This window comes from Bison bison, unplaced genomic scaffold, assembly GCF_000754665.1.
Source record: "Bison bison bison isolate TAMUID 2011002044 unplaced genomic scaffold, Bison_UMD1.0 scf7180017864328, whole genome shotgun sequence".
Taxonomy (NCBI): Eukaryota; Metazoa; Chordata; class Mammalia; order Artiodactyla; family Bovidae; genus Bison; species Bison bison.
In genome coordinates this window covers 5,086,378-5,103,070 of record NW_011494900.1, presented here as the reverse complement: position 1 = coordinate 5,103,070, position 16,693 = coordinate 5,086,378, and the positions used below count along the sequence as shown (strand labels likewise).

The 16,693-nt window shown below is 41.1% G+C and overlaps 1 protein-coding gene across 4 annotated transcripts in view; it reads right to left on the bottom strand.

Annotated features, from left to right (window-relative positions):
- The window catches only part of SLC38A9 (solute carrier family 38, member 9), a 95,564-nt gene extending 82,778 nt beyond the window's left edge, over positions 1 to 12,786 (bottom strand). For 2 of the 4 annotated variants that reach the window (XM_010853512.1, XM_010853517.1), the window contains exon 1: positions 12,602 to 12,786. The gene's annotated coding sequence lies outside the window, so the exon portion shown is untranslated. The other 2 variants (XM_010853513.1, XM_010853514.1) reach the window with 2 other exon arrangements.
- Between the last annotated feature and the right edge of the window lie 3,907 nt (positions 12,787 to 16,693).

Sequence of the window (16,693 nt, the reverse complement as noted above, 5' to 3'; positions counted from 1 at the left end):
AAAAGGCAGAGGAACCAGAGATCAAATTGCCAACATCCGCTGGATCATGGAAAAGGCAAGAGAGTTCCAGAAAAACATATATTTCTGCTTTATTGACTATGCCAAAGCCTTTGACTGTGTGGATCAGAATAAACTGTGGAAAATTCTTCAAGAGATGGGAATACCAGACCACCTGACCTGCCTCTTGAGAAACCTATATGCAAGTCAAGAAGCAACAGTTCGAACTGGACATGGAACAACAGACTGGTTCCAAATAGGAAAAGGAGTATGTCAAGGCTGTATATTGTCACCCCGCTTATTTAACTTATATGCACATCATGAGAAATGCTGGGCTGGATGAAGCACAAGCTGGAATCAAGATTGCTGGGAGAAATATCAATAATCTTAGATATGCAGATGACACCACCTTACGGCAGAAAGCAAAGTAGAACTAAAGAGCCTCTTGATTAAAGTGAAAGAGGAGAGTGAAAAAGTCGGCTTAAAACAACATTCAAATAACAAAGATCATGGCATTTGGTCCCATCACTTCATGGCAAATAGATGGGGAAACAATGGAAACAGAGACTTTATATTCTTGGGGTCCAAAATCACTGCAGATGTTGAATGAAGCCATGAAATTAAAAGACAATTTCCCCTTGGAAGAAAAGCTATGACCAACTTAGACAGCATATTAAAAAGCAGAGACATTACTTTGCCAACAAAGGTCCATCTAGTGAAGCCTATGGTTTTTCCAGTAGTCACATATGGATGTGAGAGTTGGACTATAAAGAAAGCTGAGCACTGAAGAATTGATGCTTTGAACTGTGGTGCTGGAGAAGACTCTTGAGAGTCCCTTGGACTGCAAGGAGATCCAACCAGTCCATCCTAAAGGAGATCAGTCCTGAGTGTTCATTGGAAGGACTGAAGTTGAAGCTGAAACTCCAATACTTTGGCCACCTAATGCGAGGAGCTGACTCATTTGAAAAGACCCTGATGCTGGGAAAGATTGGAGGCAGGAGAAGGGGATGACAGAGGATGGTATAGTTGGATGGCATCACCAACTCCATGGACCTGAGTTTGGGTAAACTCCGGGAGTTGGTGATGGACAGGGAGGCCTGGCGTGCTGCGGTCCATGGGGTCGCAAACAGCTGGACACTCTGAGCGACTGAACTGAACTGAACTGAAAAGTGCCTCACTCCCTCACAAGAGAATCGCAAACAAGTTTTCTTGACACTGACCACAGCCTGTGTGTGTGTTTGTATGTGTCTGTGTGTGTGTCTGTGTAGAGGGAGATATTACATACTACAAACTGTACCTCATGGATTTGCAAGGTGATCAAAGAACACTTAAAGCTGTGAACATAATTTCAGGTTACTTGCTTGGTAGAGCTTATAGGTAACTGGCTGAAGCAAATGTAAATCTTTTCTTTGAGGATCCAGAAAACATTGATCCTAGCCCTCAAAAAAGACCTGCAAACAGTTTTTCAAGAACAATGAACAGTACACTGTCAAAATAAACCAGCATATAAAGAAATAAAATGCTATTAGTGAGAACCAGAAGAAACAGCAGAAATAGTTTCACAAAGGCTTCAACCACATTTTTATTATCAGAATAAGATAATAAAACAATTATGATTCCTACCTTTAAACAAATAAAGGAAAAAGTGGATATTTTCAAAAAGTAACAGCATGTTTGAAAAGGACAGAGTGAACTCTTAGGCCCAGATAAATAACAACAACAACAAAAAAATAAAACAAAACATAATAGCCAAAATTTAAAAGTCAATGGGTGTATTTAAAAGTTGAAGAAAGGATGCTGGCAACATGGTAGAATAAAAAACTACCTTCATCTTTTCCCTTCAAAGTACAACCAGTAAAACATCTATAAACACAACAAAACTGCCTCCACCCAACACACTAGGATGCTGGAGAGTTCCATACATCTGTACATCTAAGAGTGAGCAGACTAGATAGAATATATAGAAGAGGGGGAAACTAAGGGAGGGAGAAACCAAGAGAAGAGTGGCCCTCCAGCTCTAGCAGCTGAAACTGCAGCCCCAAAAGACTGGTTGGCAGCAGGGGAGGTGGGCACACGACTCCTGCCTCAGCAGCAGCCATGAACAAACAGGCCAAGACAGAGAACCTTACAACACTGCACCCAGCATAGGTGCCCCTGCAATCCTGGCTCTTCTCTCTCTTCTCCCTTCCCCTGCAATGTCAGAGCCTATAATTCAGGAGACCCTGGATATGACGTAAGAGACCACCATCCCGGCTATAGCAGAAGGCAAGGCACCGACAACCCAGGAGGCACAAGAAGCAATAATGAGTGCCCAAAGTAACACTGCTAACAGAGGTGATGGAGGATGGAGAGTGAAGATTCAAATATAACTACAGGTAGTTCAAGTAAGAGAAACCAAAAGATTGTGCACCACTTACTGGAAAACAGAAGAAAGGCCTCTAATTTCTAATCTATTGAATCTGTTACAATCAACAAAAAAGGTGTTTGCCACTTGAAAATTGTCTGTGGAGAAACAGCTCATCAGGCACCATGAACCATAGTAACACTGCACTACAAAATGAGAATTCTCCAGAAACTAAATGTAAAGTAATGAAATATTGTGACGTAATTGAAACAGATTCAAAATATTTGTCATGAAGAAATCAACAAACTAAAGAAAACTCAGAAAAGCAGATTCAATAAGCTCAGGAATAAAATTAATGAACAGAAGTAATACTTTAACAAAGAGATTTAAACTCTAAAAATAGAAATAAATGAAAATTCTAGAGCTGAAGAATTCAGTAAATGAAATGAATTACAAAGCAATGGAAATAGAGCAGACTGGATAAAAGACAGAATCAGCAAGCTTGAAGATAGAAATCTAGAAATAATACCAGTAGGAGAGGAAGAGAAATAAGATTTTTTTTTAAGTCAGAAATTCTACAAGAGCTGACTGACTCTTTTAGGAAGGACAACATTAGGACATTGGGTATCCCAGAAAAGAAAGAAGGGAACAGAGTTTATTTAAAGAAATAATAGCTGAGAATTTCCCAAGCCTGTGGTAAGAATTGGATATACATGGCTATGAAGCTAGGAGAACACCTAATAACCTCAATGCAAAAAGATCTTCTCTAAGATGCATTATATTAAAACTGTCAAAAGGGGCTTCCCTGGTGGCTCAGTGGTAAAGAATCCATCTGCCAGTGCACAAGACATGGGCCACATGCCGAAGAGCTACTAAGCCTGTGCGCCACAACTATTGAGACTGTGCTCTAAATCCCGGGAGCCACAACCACTGAAGCCCACGTGCCCAGGCATGCACGCCACAGTGATGAGAAGCCCTTGTACCACAACTAGAGAGTAGTTCATGCTCGCGGCAGCTAGAGAAAGCCCATGCAGCAATGAAAACCCAATAAAGCCATAAAAAATAACAACAAAAAACTGTCAGAAGTGAGTCATAATGAAAACATTTTAAAGGTAGCAAAGGGAAAAAGGATAATAACCTATAAAGGAAGCTCCATTATACACAGAAAATCCTACACTGCCACCAGAAAACCACCAGATGTCATTGATGAATTCAGTAAAGCTGCAGTATACAAAATTAATATACAGAAATCGGTTGTTAATTCTACACACTAACAATGGACGTGAGGAGAAGGCAATGGCACCCCACTCCAGTACTCTTGCCTGGAAAATCCCATGGACGGAGGAGTCTGGTAGGCTGTAGTCCATGGGGTCGCTAAGAGTTGGACACGACTGAGCGACTTACTTTTCAGTTTTCACTTTCATGCATTGGAGAAGGAAATGGCAACCCACTCCAGTGTTCTTGCCTGGAGAATCCTAGGGGCGGGGGAGCCTGGTGGGCTTCCGTCTATGGGGTCGCACAGAGTCGGACACGACTGAAGCGACTTAGCAGCAGCAGCAACAATGGACGTGAGTCTGAGTGAACTCCGGGAGTTGGTGATGGACAGGGAGGCCTGGCATGCTGCGATTCATGGGGTCGCAAAGAGTCGGACACGACTGAGTGACTGAACTGAACTGAACTGAACAATGAATTACTCAAAAGAGAAATTAAGAAAATAAGTCCATGTACCATTGCATCAAAAAAGAATAAAAAACCTAGAAATGAACTTATCTAAGGAGGCAAAAGACCTGTACTCGGAAAACTACAAGACACTGATGAAAGAAATTAAAAATGACACAAATAGATGAAAAGATATACCATGTTCATGGGTTAGAATTAATACTGCTAAAATGACCATACTACCCAAGGCAATCTACAGATTCAATGCAATCACTATTAAAATACCAAGGGCCTTTCTCACAGAACTATAGAAAAATAATTTTAAAATTTGTATGGAAATACAAAAGACCCTGAATAGCCAAAATAATCTTGAGAAAGAGAAGAGTTAAAAGAATAATGTTCTTTGACTTCAGACTATACTACAAAGCTACAAAAACAAATAATAATAAAAATAAAAACTAGGACATAGGCACAAAAACAAATAGATCAATTAAACAGGATAGAAAGCACAGAAATAAACCCATGCACTTATAGTCAATTAATCTATGACAAAGGAGGCAAGAATATAAAATGGAGAAAAGAATTTTTTCAAAAAGTGCTCAGAAAACTGGACAACTACATGTAAAAGAATGAAATTAGAACATTTTCTCACACCAAATACAAAAATAAACTCAAAATGGATTAAAGACCTAATATAAGACTGGAAACCATAAAACTCCTAGAGGAAAACATAAGCAGAACATGCTAACATAAATTACAGCAGTATATTTTTATCTGTATGCTAAAGCAAGAAGAAGGGGATGATAGAGGACGAGATGGCTGGATGGCACCACTGAATCAATGGACATGAGTTGGAGCAAACTCCGGGAGATGGTGAAGGACGGGGAAGCCTGGTGTGCTGCAGTCCATGGGGTCACAAAGAGTTGGACATGGCTGAGCAACTGAACAACAAATGCTAAAGCAAAGGAAATAAAAGCAAAAATAAATATGACCTAATCAGAATTAAAGGTTTTGCAGAACACGAAGGAAATCAAAACAGACAAAACAGACAGTGTACTAAATGGGACAAAATATTTGCTAATGGTATGACTGATAAGGGGTCAAAATTCAAAACATATAAACAGCTCATACAACTCAATGAAAAAACCAAACAACCCAATTTAAAAATGGGCGGAAGACCTGAATAGACATTTTATAAAGAAGACATACAGATGGCCAACCAATAAAGATGCTCAATAGCATTAATCATCAGGGAAATTCAAAACCACAATTAGATATCACCTCACACCCATTAGAATGGTTATCATCAAAAAGGTAAGAAACAACAAGTCTTGGTGAGTATGCCAATATAAGGGAACCCTTATATACCGTTGGTGGGAATGTAAATTGGTGTAACCACTGTGGAAAACAGTATGGCTACTTCTCAGAAAAACTAAAAATAGAACTACCATATGACTTATCAATTCCACTTCTGGGTATGTATCTGAAAAAAAAAAATGAAAACGTTAATTCAAAAAGATACAGGTACCCCAATGGTTAGAGCAGTATTACTTATAACTGCCAAGACATGGAAGCAACCTAAGTGTCCATCAACAGATGAATGAATGGATAAAGAAGATGTGGTACAGGTACAATGGAACACTTTGTTGTTTAGTTGCTAAGTTGTGTCTGACTTCTTTGTGACCCAATGGACAGTAGTCCATTAGGCTCCTCTGTTCATGGGATTTCCCAGGCAAGAATATTGGAGTGGTTTGCCATTTCCTTCTCCAAGGGATCTTCCCAACTAAGGGGCTGAACCTGGGTCTCGTGCATTGGCAGGCGGATTCTTAACCACTGCACCAGGGAACTCTAGATATTTCCTTAGTAAGTAAGTAGGTGTTAGTCGCTCAATCACATCTGACTGTTTGTGACCCCATGGACTATAGCTCACCAGGCTCCTCTGCCCATGGAATTCTCCAGGCAAGAATACTGGAGTGGGTAGCCATTCTCTTCTTCACAGGATCATCCCAATCCAGGGATCAAACCTGGGTCTCTTATGTTGAAGGCAGATTCTTTACTATCTGAGCTACCAGGGAAACCCTAGGCATTTCCTTACTATATCTGACTCTTTGTGACCCCATGGACATATCTGATTCTTTGTGACCCCAGGGACATATCTGACTCTTTGTGACCCCATGTACTGTAGCTCACCAGGTTCCTCTGCCCATGGAATTCTCCAGGCAAGAACACTAGAGTAGGTAGCCATTTTCTTCTCCAGGGGATCATCCCAATCCAGGATCCAACCTGAGTCTCCTGCATTGCAGGCAGAATATTTACCATCTGAGTCACCAGGGAAGCCCTAGGTATTTCCTTATGCAGCAATAATCCTTCTAGCAGCAGTGAAACAGAGGAAAAGTCAATAACCAAGTCAGAGTAGGGAAAAAAGTTACCTGCTTAAACAATGGTGGAAATACAGAGTTACACTTCTGACTTATTTTGCTAACCAATGCTCTCCACTGTATTGGTTCCTAAACTAAACTAGAATGTGGCTGAATTTACAAACAGGATTCTTTTAACTCCCAGAGATGATACTTTTCACTGATTATTGAATGTTAGGAAACCAGAAAAGAGGAAAATCTAGAAAGGTTCTTAAATTTCAGTCAGCCTTAACAAAAAGTAGTAATCAGGGTTAAGGAAAATATGAAGGACATTCAGGAATTGACATAAAAGTTCCAGTTTAATCACAAACATCTTTTTTTTTTTTCCTGAGCAAATCTGAAATTTGCATTGTCAAATTAGCCTTTTATTCCAAACAAGTAGAAAACTGATATTTCAATGATTTAAAATAAATCATGAATGAGTTCAAAGTTCAAATTCAAAGTCCCCAGTGCCTTTCAGAGATTTATAATATTCAAATAAATATGAAGAATTGTAATAAAATTGATAATTTTCAGTTGCCTCAACTTTAAATTCCCCCAGAAAGCTGTCTCAAAGGAAATTTAGTATCTTTTTTGAAAGTCTTGATGAGAACTATAAGATATCTTAAAATCTGATGAATTAGGTTGAGAGGTGAACTGGAGTTTCATAGCTAACACTACTTAGATGGTAACACAGGATAGTGCTGTCAATGATTGACTAAACAGTTAAATATTCCAAAACATTATTTTTGTCATAGACTAACACTAATACAGGAAATTAAATACACAAAATGACATAAACAGACATATTCACTATTTCATTCAGTCCTCTGACCTTTAAAACAAAGTCCCAGATGCAAGATTAATGTCAAAGATAAGTCATTTAATAATGAGCTCCTAATCATTTAAGATTGGTTTTAGTATGGGGTCCCAAGACCAAAATAACTTATTAATAACTTGCTTGCTAATACCTATGCTGAAACATTATCTCCATAAAAAGAACATAGAGAACAACAAAAGGAAGCTCCTGTAACGTCTTTTAAAAGGTATTAACTATGAGCATCACCATATTTCAAAGAATGTCAGTCCTTTCCACTCCAGGTTCAGAAACTTCCTTTCACAATTCTTTGAGAAAGCAAATTTATAGTACTGGGTTGGCCAAAAAGTTCCTGCGGTTTTAAAGCAAAAACAGAAGACACATTTTTCATCTCTTTCACCAACAACTTTGTTGAACAACATATTCACCAATATGCAGATGAAACTACTCTAATAACAGAAAGTGAAGAGGAACTAAAGAGTTCCTCTTGAGGAGGGTGAAAAGGAAATGAAAAAGCCGGCTTAAAACTCAACATTCAAAAAACGAAGATCATGGCATCTGGTCTCATCACTTCATGGCAAGTAGATGGGAAAAAGTGGATGCAGTGGCAGATTTTATTTCCTTGGGCTGCAAAATCACTGTGGACTGTGACTGCAGCCACGAAACTAAGATGTTTGTTCCTTGGAAGGAAAGCTATGACAAACCTAGACAGCATATTAAAAAGCAGGGATTTCATTTTGCCAACAAAGGTCCATGTAGTCAAAGCTATGATTTTTACAGTAGTATTATACAGATGTGAGAGTTGGATCATAGATAAGGCTGAGCGCCAAAGAACTGAGGCTTTCAATTGTGGTGCTGGAGAACACTCTTGAGAGTCCCTTGGACAGGAAGGAGCTCAAACCAGTCAATCCTAAAGGAAATCAACCCTGAACATTCATTGAAAGGACTGATGCTGAAGGTGAAGCTCCAATACTCTGGCCACCTGATGCAAAGAGCTGACTCATCGCAGAAAAGACCCTGTTGCTGGGAAAGTCTGAAGGCAGGAGGAGAAGGGGCAGCAGAGGATGAGATGGTTAGATGGCATCACAGACTCAATGGACAAGAGCTTGAGGAAACTCCGGGAAATAGTGAAGAACAGGGATGCCTGGCATTCTTCTGTCCAGGGGTCCAGGGGGTTGCAAACAGTGGGACACAACTTAGTGACTGAACAACAACATTCACCATTTTCTTCCACTACCCTCTGACATTTTTCAGGCAATTTTATAATTCCATCTTCCCAAAACTTTTTATCTTTTTGAGCAAGAAACTGTTTCAGGTGCTTCTTACAATCTTCCAGGGAATTGAAAATTTTCCATTAAGAGAATTTTGGAAGGACTGAAATAAATGGAAATCTGAAGATGCAGTGTCTGGTGAAAATGGCAGATGAATTAGACCTTCCCAGCCAAGCTGTAACAGTTTTTGTCTGGTCATCAGAGAAATATGCAGTCTTGCGTTATCCTGATGGAAGACTATGTGTTTTCTGTTGACTAATACCAGATTCTTTTCTTTGAGTGCTGCTTTCAGTTGGCCAAATGGAGAGCAGTACTTGCTAGAATTAATAGTTCTGTTTTCCAGAAGGAGCTCATAGTAGAGACTTCCCTTCCAATCCCACCATATATACAACATCATGTTCTCTGAATGGAGATCAACCTTTGGTGTGGTTGGTGGTAGTTCATTTCACTTGCCCCATGATCTCTTCCATTCCACATTACTGTATGGTATCCAATTTTTATTGCCCATCACAATTTGTTTTAAAAATGGAATTTTCATTAGAGGATTGAATGCAGAAATATGGTCAAGGTTTTTTTGCCTAACTTACATGGAACCCAAACATCAAAGCGATTAACACAACCAAGCTGGTGCAAATGATTTTCAGTGCTTAACGTGGATATTCTGAGTATGTTGGCTATTTCCCTCATGATAGAAAGTTGACTGTTTTCAATTAGTGTCTCGATTTGATCACTCTCAACTTCAACTGGTCTACCTGACTGTAGAACATCATCCAACAAGAAATCTCCAGTACCGTACTTCCTTGATGGCTCAATGATTAAAGAGGCCACCTGCCAATGCAGGGGACACAGGCTTGACCCCTGGTCTGGGAAGAGTCCCCATGCCACTGGGTAACTAAGTCCATGTGCCACAGCTACCAAGACTGTGCTCTAAAGGCTGGGAGGCACAACCACTGAGCCCATGTGCCGCAACTACTGAAGCCCGTGCACCCTAGAGCCTGTGTTCCACAACAAGAGAAGCACCGCAATGAGAAGCCCACGCATTGGAGCTAGACAGTAGCCCCTCCTCTCTGCAACTACAGAAAAGCCCACACAGCAACAAAGACCTAGCACAGCCAGAAAGAAAGAAAGAAAGAAAGCTCCAGTACAAACCACAAACCATTTTTTGTCACATTTGATCAGTCATGCCACCTTCTCTACACACTGCACAAGTCTATTCTTGTGTTTCAGTTGCCTTTTTACCTTTCTTGAAATAATAAAACATAAAATGCCAAAAGTGTTGCTTTTTTCCTTCCATCTTCAATATTAAAAAAGCTACACAAAAATTCACCAATTTTGATGAGTTTTTTTTTAATGCACACTGATATGACAGCTGTTACAATACAATCTAACAGAACTGTTTCAAATGAAGTTAAAAACAACAAAGCACTACTATAGCACCTTACATAAAACAACCAAATCAAGTTTTTGGCCAACTCAATATATATGCCAAGATGCTAGCAACAATCTGCAATAACAGGCACTGGCTTTTGCCCAAAGAAATGGATTATGAACCCACCATATAAGTATTTATGACTGAGAATTACTATTAACTAATACTTCTGCATATGGTAGAGTTTTAGATTCAGTTTATATTATATTTATATTCAGTTTACCAGGCTGGGGGTTGATAATTTTTTTTCTGTTAATGGCCAGATAGTAAATATTTTAGGCTTTGCCAGCCATACAGTCTGTGCAACTATTCAACTTTGCCTTGTAGCACAAAAGACAATATATAAATGAGCAAGCACAGCTGTATTCCAGTAAAACTACATAAAAAGTAAATACATTTGGCAGTGGGCCAAGTTTGGTCATAGTTTACACACCTATCCAGTACGCCAATATAAAAGCAAACGGGGGAAAAAAAGAAAAGCAAATGGGGGACTTTACCATTGATCCAGTGGCTAAGAATCTGTGTTCCCAATGCAAGAGGCCTGGGTTCAATCCCTGGTCATGGAATTAGATTCCACATGCCACAACTAAAACATCCCACATGCTGCAATTAAGACCTAATGCAGCCAAATAAATAAATATTCCAAAAAAAAAAAAGCAAATGGAATCATACCATTAAAAAGGCAGCCTGGTAAAAGCAGTTTTGTTATGTATATGTATGTTCTTTTATGTATTGTAAGTCTATAACTTCTATAAAGTCCAGTAATGGACTTATCCAAACCTCTTCCTTATGAATTGCTTAATGGTCAACCGCCAGGAGCTATAATATTTAAATTCTGATGTGACAGTTGGATCAACAAATCCTTCAAGAGGTGTAAATTTGACGGTGCTGGAAGAGAATGTGGCTTAATAAAGAAATTACCAGTTAAAACAATGCAGTAGCACCAAAGAACCTCTTCTCCCACAATAGGGAACACTATTATAAATGCTCTCAAGTTATGTTTAGGGAGGAAGAAAGAAAGAATACTGGTAAAGGACTTAAATTTAAGTGTATTATAAAATGCTGGCCTGGTAGAGATTTTTAACCTCTTAATGATTTTTTTTTTTACTTTTATGGTTATATCTTCTTTAAAAAAAATAATACTATAAATCATTCATGCATTCCCATCCTCCTATGCTGTTTATCCTTTATTGTAACTATTCAGGGCATTATGAAAATCACAATGAACAGCAACTACTTTTATGTATGTAACTGAGATATGCAGCATTTAAGATTGAGAGAAGAAATCTAAGGCTAAAGGTTCTCAGAGCTCTAGTGGGCACACAGTGGGAAAGGTGAACTTTATTTTCTTCCAGTCAAAGAATCTATAGCTTACATTTTAGTTTGCTATCGATCTGTCATTTTAACATGTGATGCAAGGAGATTTTTGTTCAAGTTAAAACAAGGTTTCTTTAACCTATTGAAAAGTTTAACGGCTTCCCAGGTGGCCCTAGTGGTAAGGAATCCGCCCGCCAATGCAAGAGAGGGAAGAGACGCTGGTTCAATCCCTGGTTCAGGAAGAGTCCCTGGAGAAGGGCATGACAACCCACTCCAGTATTCTTGTCTGCAGAATCCCATTGAGAGAGAAGCCTGGCGGTTTACAGCCGGCCCATAGGGTCGCAAAGAGTCTGAAACGATTGAAGCGACTTTGCACTCACGCATTGGAGTTTAAAGCCTTTCTTTCCCTTCAGGGGTTGCCTGGTTACCTTGCATATGACAGAGTAAAAAGATAAAAGAAGGGCGAACAGGTTAGAGTTTGCTAATCTACTGATGGCAGCAATAGATTAAGGCAAGGCTTGAGAGTCATGAAAATTAGGTTTCAGTCAAGCTGGTCAATAACTGGTTGTCTGGTGGTGAGCGAGTCAATTTCTTCATCTCGGTGGGCCTGACTTTCCTCATCTGGAAAGTCTCAAAGCACTTGATAGCAACTCTCAAAGACCCCTTCTAGCTGTTATTCTAAGACAGGAAGATGTCAAGCCACCTACTATCAGGGCACTGCTGCTACTGCTGCTAAGTCGCTTCAGTCGTGTCCGACTCTGTGCGACCCCATGGACTGCAGCCTACCAGGCTCCTCCGTGGGGTGCCATTGCCTTCAGAACACTAGCTCTCACAATCGAGCCGGGGGTGGAGGTTGGGGAGAAGAGTGACAAGGACTTACTGGTCTGGCCCTCACTCCCCACCCCTCGCCCCCGCCATCTGCGGTTAGGATCACATCAAGGCATCAAAGGGGTTTCCCCCCCACCTCCCCTCTCTAGCTCTCTCCTACTCCCATTCCTATAATTCTGCCAATTCTCCGCCATCCTCCTCTCACCTGGGTGTTCACCCACTGTAACCATGTCTTTTCCTTAAGGCTCCGGCAGACACGACTCCCACAGCCCCTTGAGTTCTCCCAGTCACGGAATGAGTCCCCTGCTTTGCTCGCACCCGAACCCTGCAGGGGCGCGCGCCTCCCCTCCGGACAGGACTCCACGGGCCCCAGCTTTGGCCTCACCGCTCCCGCAAGAAGCCACCGTTCCGGAGCGTTTCCCCAAAGAACTTCCCCGGGTGACAGACCGCTCCGATGCAAGCTCAGTAGTTCAGGCCGCTTCTACCCTGTTCCCTCCGCTCCTTCCCCGGAGGTGAGTTTGCAAAACCCGGAACGTGCTCTACCTGAGCAGGCCAAGCCCAGAAACTCAGAGTGTTTGGCGGGAAGAAGGACACCCCTTCCCCAAGCTTCTCAACTTGCCACAGCGAGGCTTCTCGTCCCCAGGACAGGAAAAGGCAAAGGCCTAGGTCGCGGGGGCCGGCGGGGGATGGAGTTCTCAGAGCCCCAAGCCGGCAGCCGCAGTCAAACCTCCCGCCGTCGCGGACTACAACTCCCAGAGGGCTCTGCGACAACCAACACGCCTCCCGCCGCAGAGCCCAACCCTCCTTCTTCAGCTTCGGCTTTTGCTTGGGCTTCGGCTTCAGGAAGACGGGCGGCCGGGGTAGGCAGATCGCTTCCCCCAGCCGCCTGACGTCCGCGCTGGAGTCTGTTGTCTGTCCGAGGCCCTTAAGGCGTCGAAGCGGAGGGACGCGATCTCCTGCAGTCGGTACCACCCCGGAGGCCACTGAGAAAGGGCCGATGTGATATTTCTATCTAGGGCGGACTTCCCACTGTCTCTCATCTCGGGATGTTCTGGCTGATGCTCTGTACTCTCATCACGTGCTTGAACCCTATGGATACCAAGGGAAGCTGGTTTGAAAAATAAATAGTTGGACTGGCACTTTTCCTTCCTTGTCTCGACACTTAGGCTTTTTTTTTTTTTTTTTTTTTAATTTTTAACGTGTTGGCAAATTACTCACTAGCCGGAAAGGGGATTTGGGAGGATTTTAAACACCCCCTCCTCATCCCTAACAGTTTCTCCCAGAGCCACCCCAAATAAATATACAACTAAGTAAAATTAATGTGCTTGTTATTAAAAGTCAGCTTAAGGTAAGCCTTCTGAAAAGCATATGGTGATACCTAAGCTCTTCCTTGGAGAAGGCAATGGCACCCTACTCCAGTACTTTTGCCTGGAAAATCCCATGGGTGGAGGGGCCTGGTAGGCTGCAGTCCATGAGTCAGACACGACTCTTGCAGTCCAAGAGTCAGACACGACTGAGCGACTTCACTTTGACTTTTCACTTTCATGCATTGGAGAAGGAAATGGCAACCCACTCCAGTGTTCTTGCCTGGAGAATCCCAGGGACGGGGGAGCCTGGTGGGCTGCCGTCTATGGGGTCACACAGAGTCGGACACGACTGAAGTGACATAGCAGCAGCAAGCTCTTCTTATATAGGAAGCCGGTGAGTTGTTTTTTTTTTTTTGGAAGCAAAACAACCAGCATAAATACAACAATGTAATATGTTAATGGAAAATGAAATAACCCAAATTTAATAAATATCTAATATTGAGTGCCAAGCATTTTACATGCAAAATATCTTTTAAAAATATTTTATTATTTTTGGCTGTGCTGGATCTTTGTTGCTGTGCGGGCTTTCTCTAGTTGTGGAGAGCAGGGCTACTCTTCGTTACAGAGGCTTCTCATTGTGGTGGCTTCTCTTGTGGAGGACAGGCTCTAGGTGTGCTGGCTTCAGTATTTGTTGGGCTCAGAAGTTGTGGTGCGTGGGCTTAGTTGCTCTGCAGCATGTGAAATCTTCCCTGACCAGGGATTGAACCTGTGTCCCCTGCATTGACAGTTGGATCATTATCCACTGTACTCTCACATTCAGTATCTCTCTAAGTCTTTACCATGATTCTAGAAGTGTATATTACCACTATTTTACAAATAAGGAAGCCATCCTAGAGAATTTAAGTGAGTTACCCAAGGCACAACAACTATTAAGCAGCAGAAGAGCTGGAAATCAGACTAAGGTCTTATTCCAAAACATGTGCTCTCAAACACTGCCTCTGGTATTGAGGGTTTGACAAATGCAAGGCAGGTGATGTGATGAACGTTGCCTTTAAGGTGCATGCTAAGTCACTTCAATAGCGTCTGATTCTTTGTGACCCTATGGACTGTAGCCCACCAGGCTTCCCTGACCATAAGATCCTCTGGGCAGGAATACTGGAGTGTGTTGCCATGCCCTCCTTGCCTTTAAGGTAGATAAAAGTTATTTTGCTAATGGTATCCTTATTTAAAAACTTTTACAACTGCTCTTTAGATCAACATTACATTCTTCAGATCAACAGTACATTTCTTTTGATAACTCCAGTGACAGCAAAATGTTCTTTTTTCTCTGCTTTTCAAGCTGAGAAAATATTTTTAGGCAAGGCTGAGAAGCGTAAAAGGAAATGGTATAGAATGACATCAGCAAAGATAGCTGAATAGGGAACTTGAAAATTGTCCCTCCCACAAAAGCAATGAATAAGCTGGCAAAACTGTCAGAATCAACTTTTTTGGGTACTCTGAAATCTAATAAAAAAAAATTACAGCAACCAGGGAAACACTTAAGGAGAGACTGCTGAATTTCGGCAAGAGAGCTCTATGATCATCTCCAGCTTGTCAGTGGCCTTGAAGACAGCAGCCCACATTCCTGGCTTAGGTTGACAGTAACACAGAGGGCAACACAGAGCTTATTCTAAAGGATTCCATGGCAGTCCAGTGTTAAGGAGTCCCCAATTTTACTTCTGAGAGCCCCTGTTCAATTGCTGGTAAGGGAGCTAAGATCCCACAGGCAGTGCTGTGAGGGCAAAAAAAAAAAAAAGATAAAGAGTTGTAATTGTGTGTTTTGACCTATCTGGTGGTTCCCTAAAAGTTTGACTCAAGGCTGTCCTGGAGCCTCCCCAGGACTAAGGCAGCTAGCTTCCTAGGCAGTGTTTGTCAAAAGGGTTTAAAATGTATTAGCCACTGCCATCAGGGTACAGTATAACAGATGAGACAAACAATAAGCAGGCCAAAAGCCTGGAAGGAAGAGGCTAGGAGAGCAGATACTTGGGGAATAAGGATTTTGAAAAGCTTCCTCTTATTCTGGGAAATCCAGAAGGCCACATGCCTACCTTGGTCTGGACATATACTCAGAAAAGACCTGAGAAGACCCTGTCAACCTAAGCTTTCACTTCTGGTTGACCTTTACAGTTGGTGCAAGGAGGAAATGAAGACTACTGCAGAAATGTAAAGTATCTAACTAAGCATTGAAGGAGTGCCCCAGTGACACAACTAATTGGCAAGCACTGGAAGAGTTTTTTTGAATCTTGAGTGTTTATTTTTTGCTTCTAGGCATTTAATAAAGACATCTCTGCTAAATTACTAATTGAATAGTTCTGAAAGTTTTGGCCACAGCAATCAGAGCAGAAAAAGAAATAAAAGGAATCCAAATTGGAAAAGAAGAAGTAAAACTCTCACTGTTTGCAGATGACATGATCCTCTACATAGAAAACCCCAAAGACTCCACCAGAAAATTACTAGAGCTAATCAATGACTACAGTAAAGTTGCAGGATATAAAATTAACAACAGAAAGCCCTTGCATTCCTATACACTAATAATGAGAAAATAGAAAGAGAAATTAAGGAAACAATTCCATTCACCATTGCAATGAAAAGAATAAAATACTTAGAAATATATCTACCTAAAGAAACTAAAGACCTATATATAGAAAACTATAAAACACTGGTGAAAGAAATCAAAGAGAACAGTAATAGATGGAGAAATATACCATGTTCATGGATTGGAAGAATCAATATAGTGAAAATGAGTATACTACCCAAAGCAATTTATAGATTCAATGCAATCCCTATCAAGCTACCAATGGTATTCTTCACAGAGCTAGAACAAATAATTTCACAATTTGTATGGAAATACAAAAAACCTCGAATAGCCAAAGCAATCTTGAGAAAGAAGAATGGAACTGGAGGAATCAACCTACCTGACTTCAGGCTCTACTACAAAGCCACAGTCATCAAGACAGTATGGTACTGGCACAAAGACAGAAATATAGATCAATGGAACAAAATAGAAAGCCCAGAGATAAATCCACGCACATATGGACACCTCATCTTTGACAAAGGAGGCAAGAATATACAATGGAGAAAAGACAATCTCTTTAACAAGTGGTGCTGGGAAAACTGGTCAACCACTTGTAAAAGAATGAAACTAGAACACTTTCTAACACCATACACAAAAATAAACTCAAAATGGATTAAAGATATAAACGTAAGACCAGAAACTATAAAACTCCTAGAGGAGAACATAGGCAAAACATTCTCCGACATACATCACAGCAGGATCCTCTATGACCTG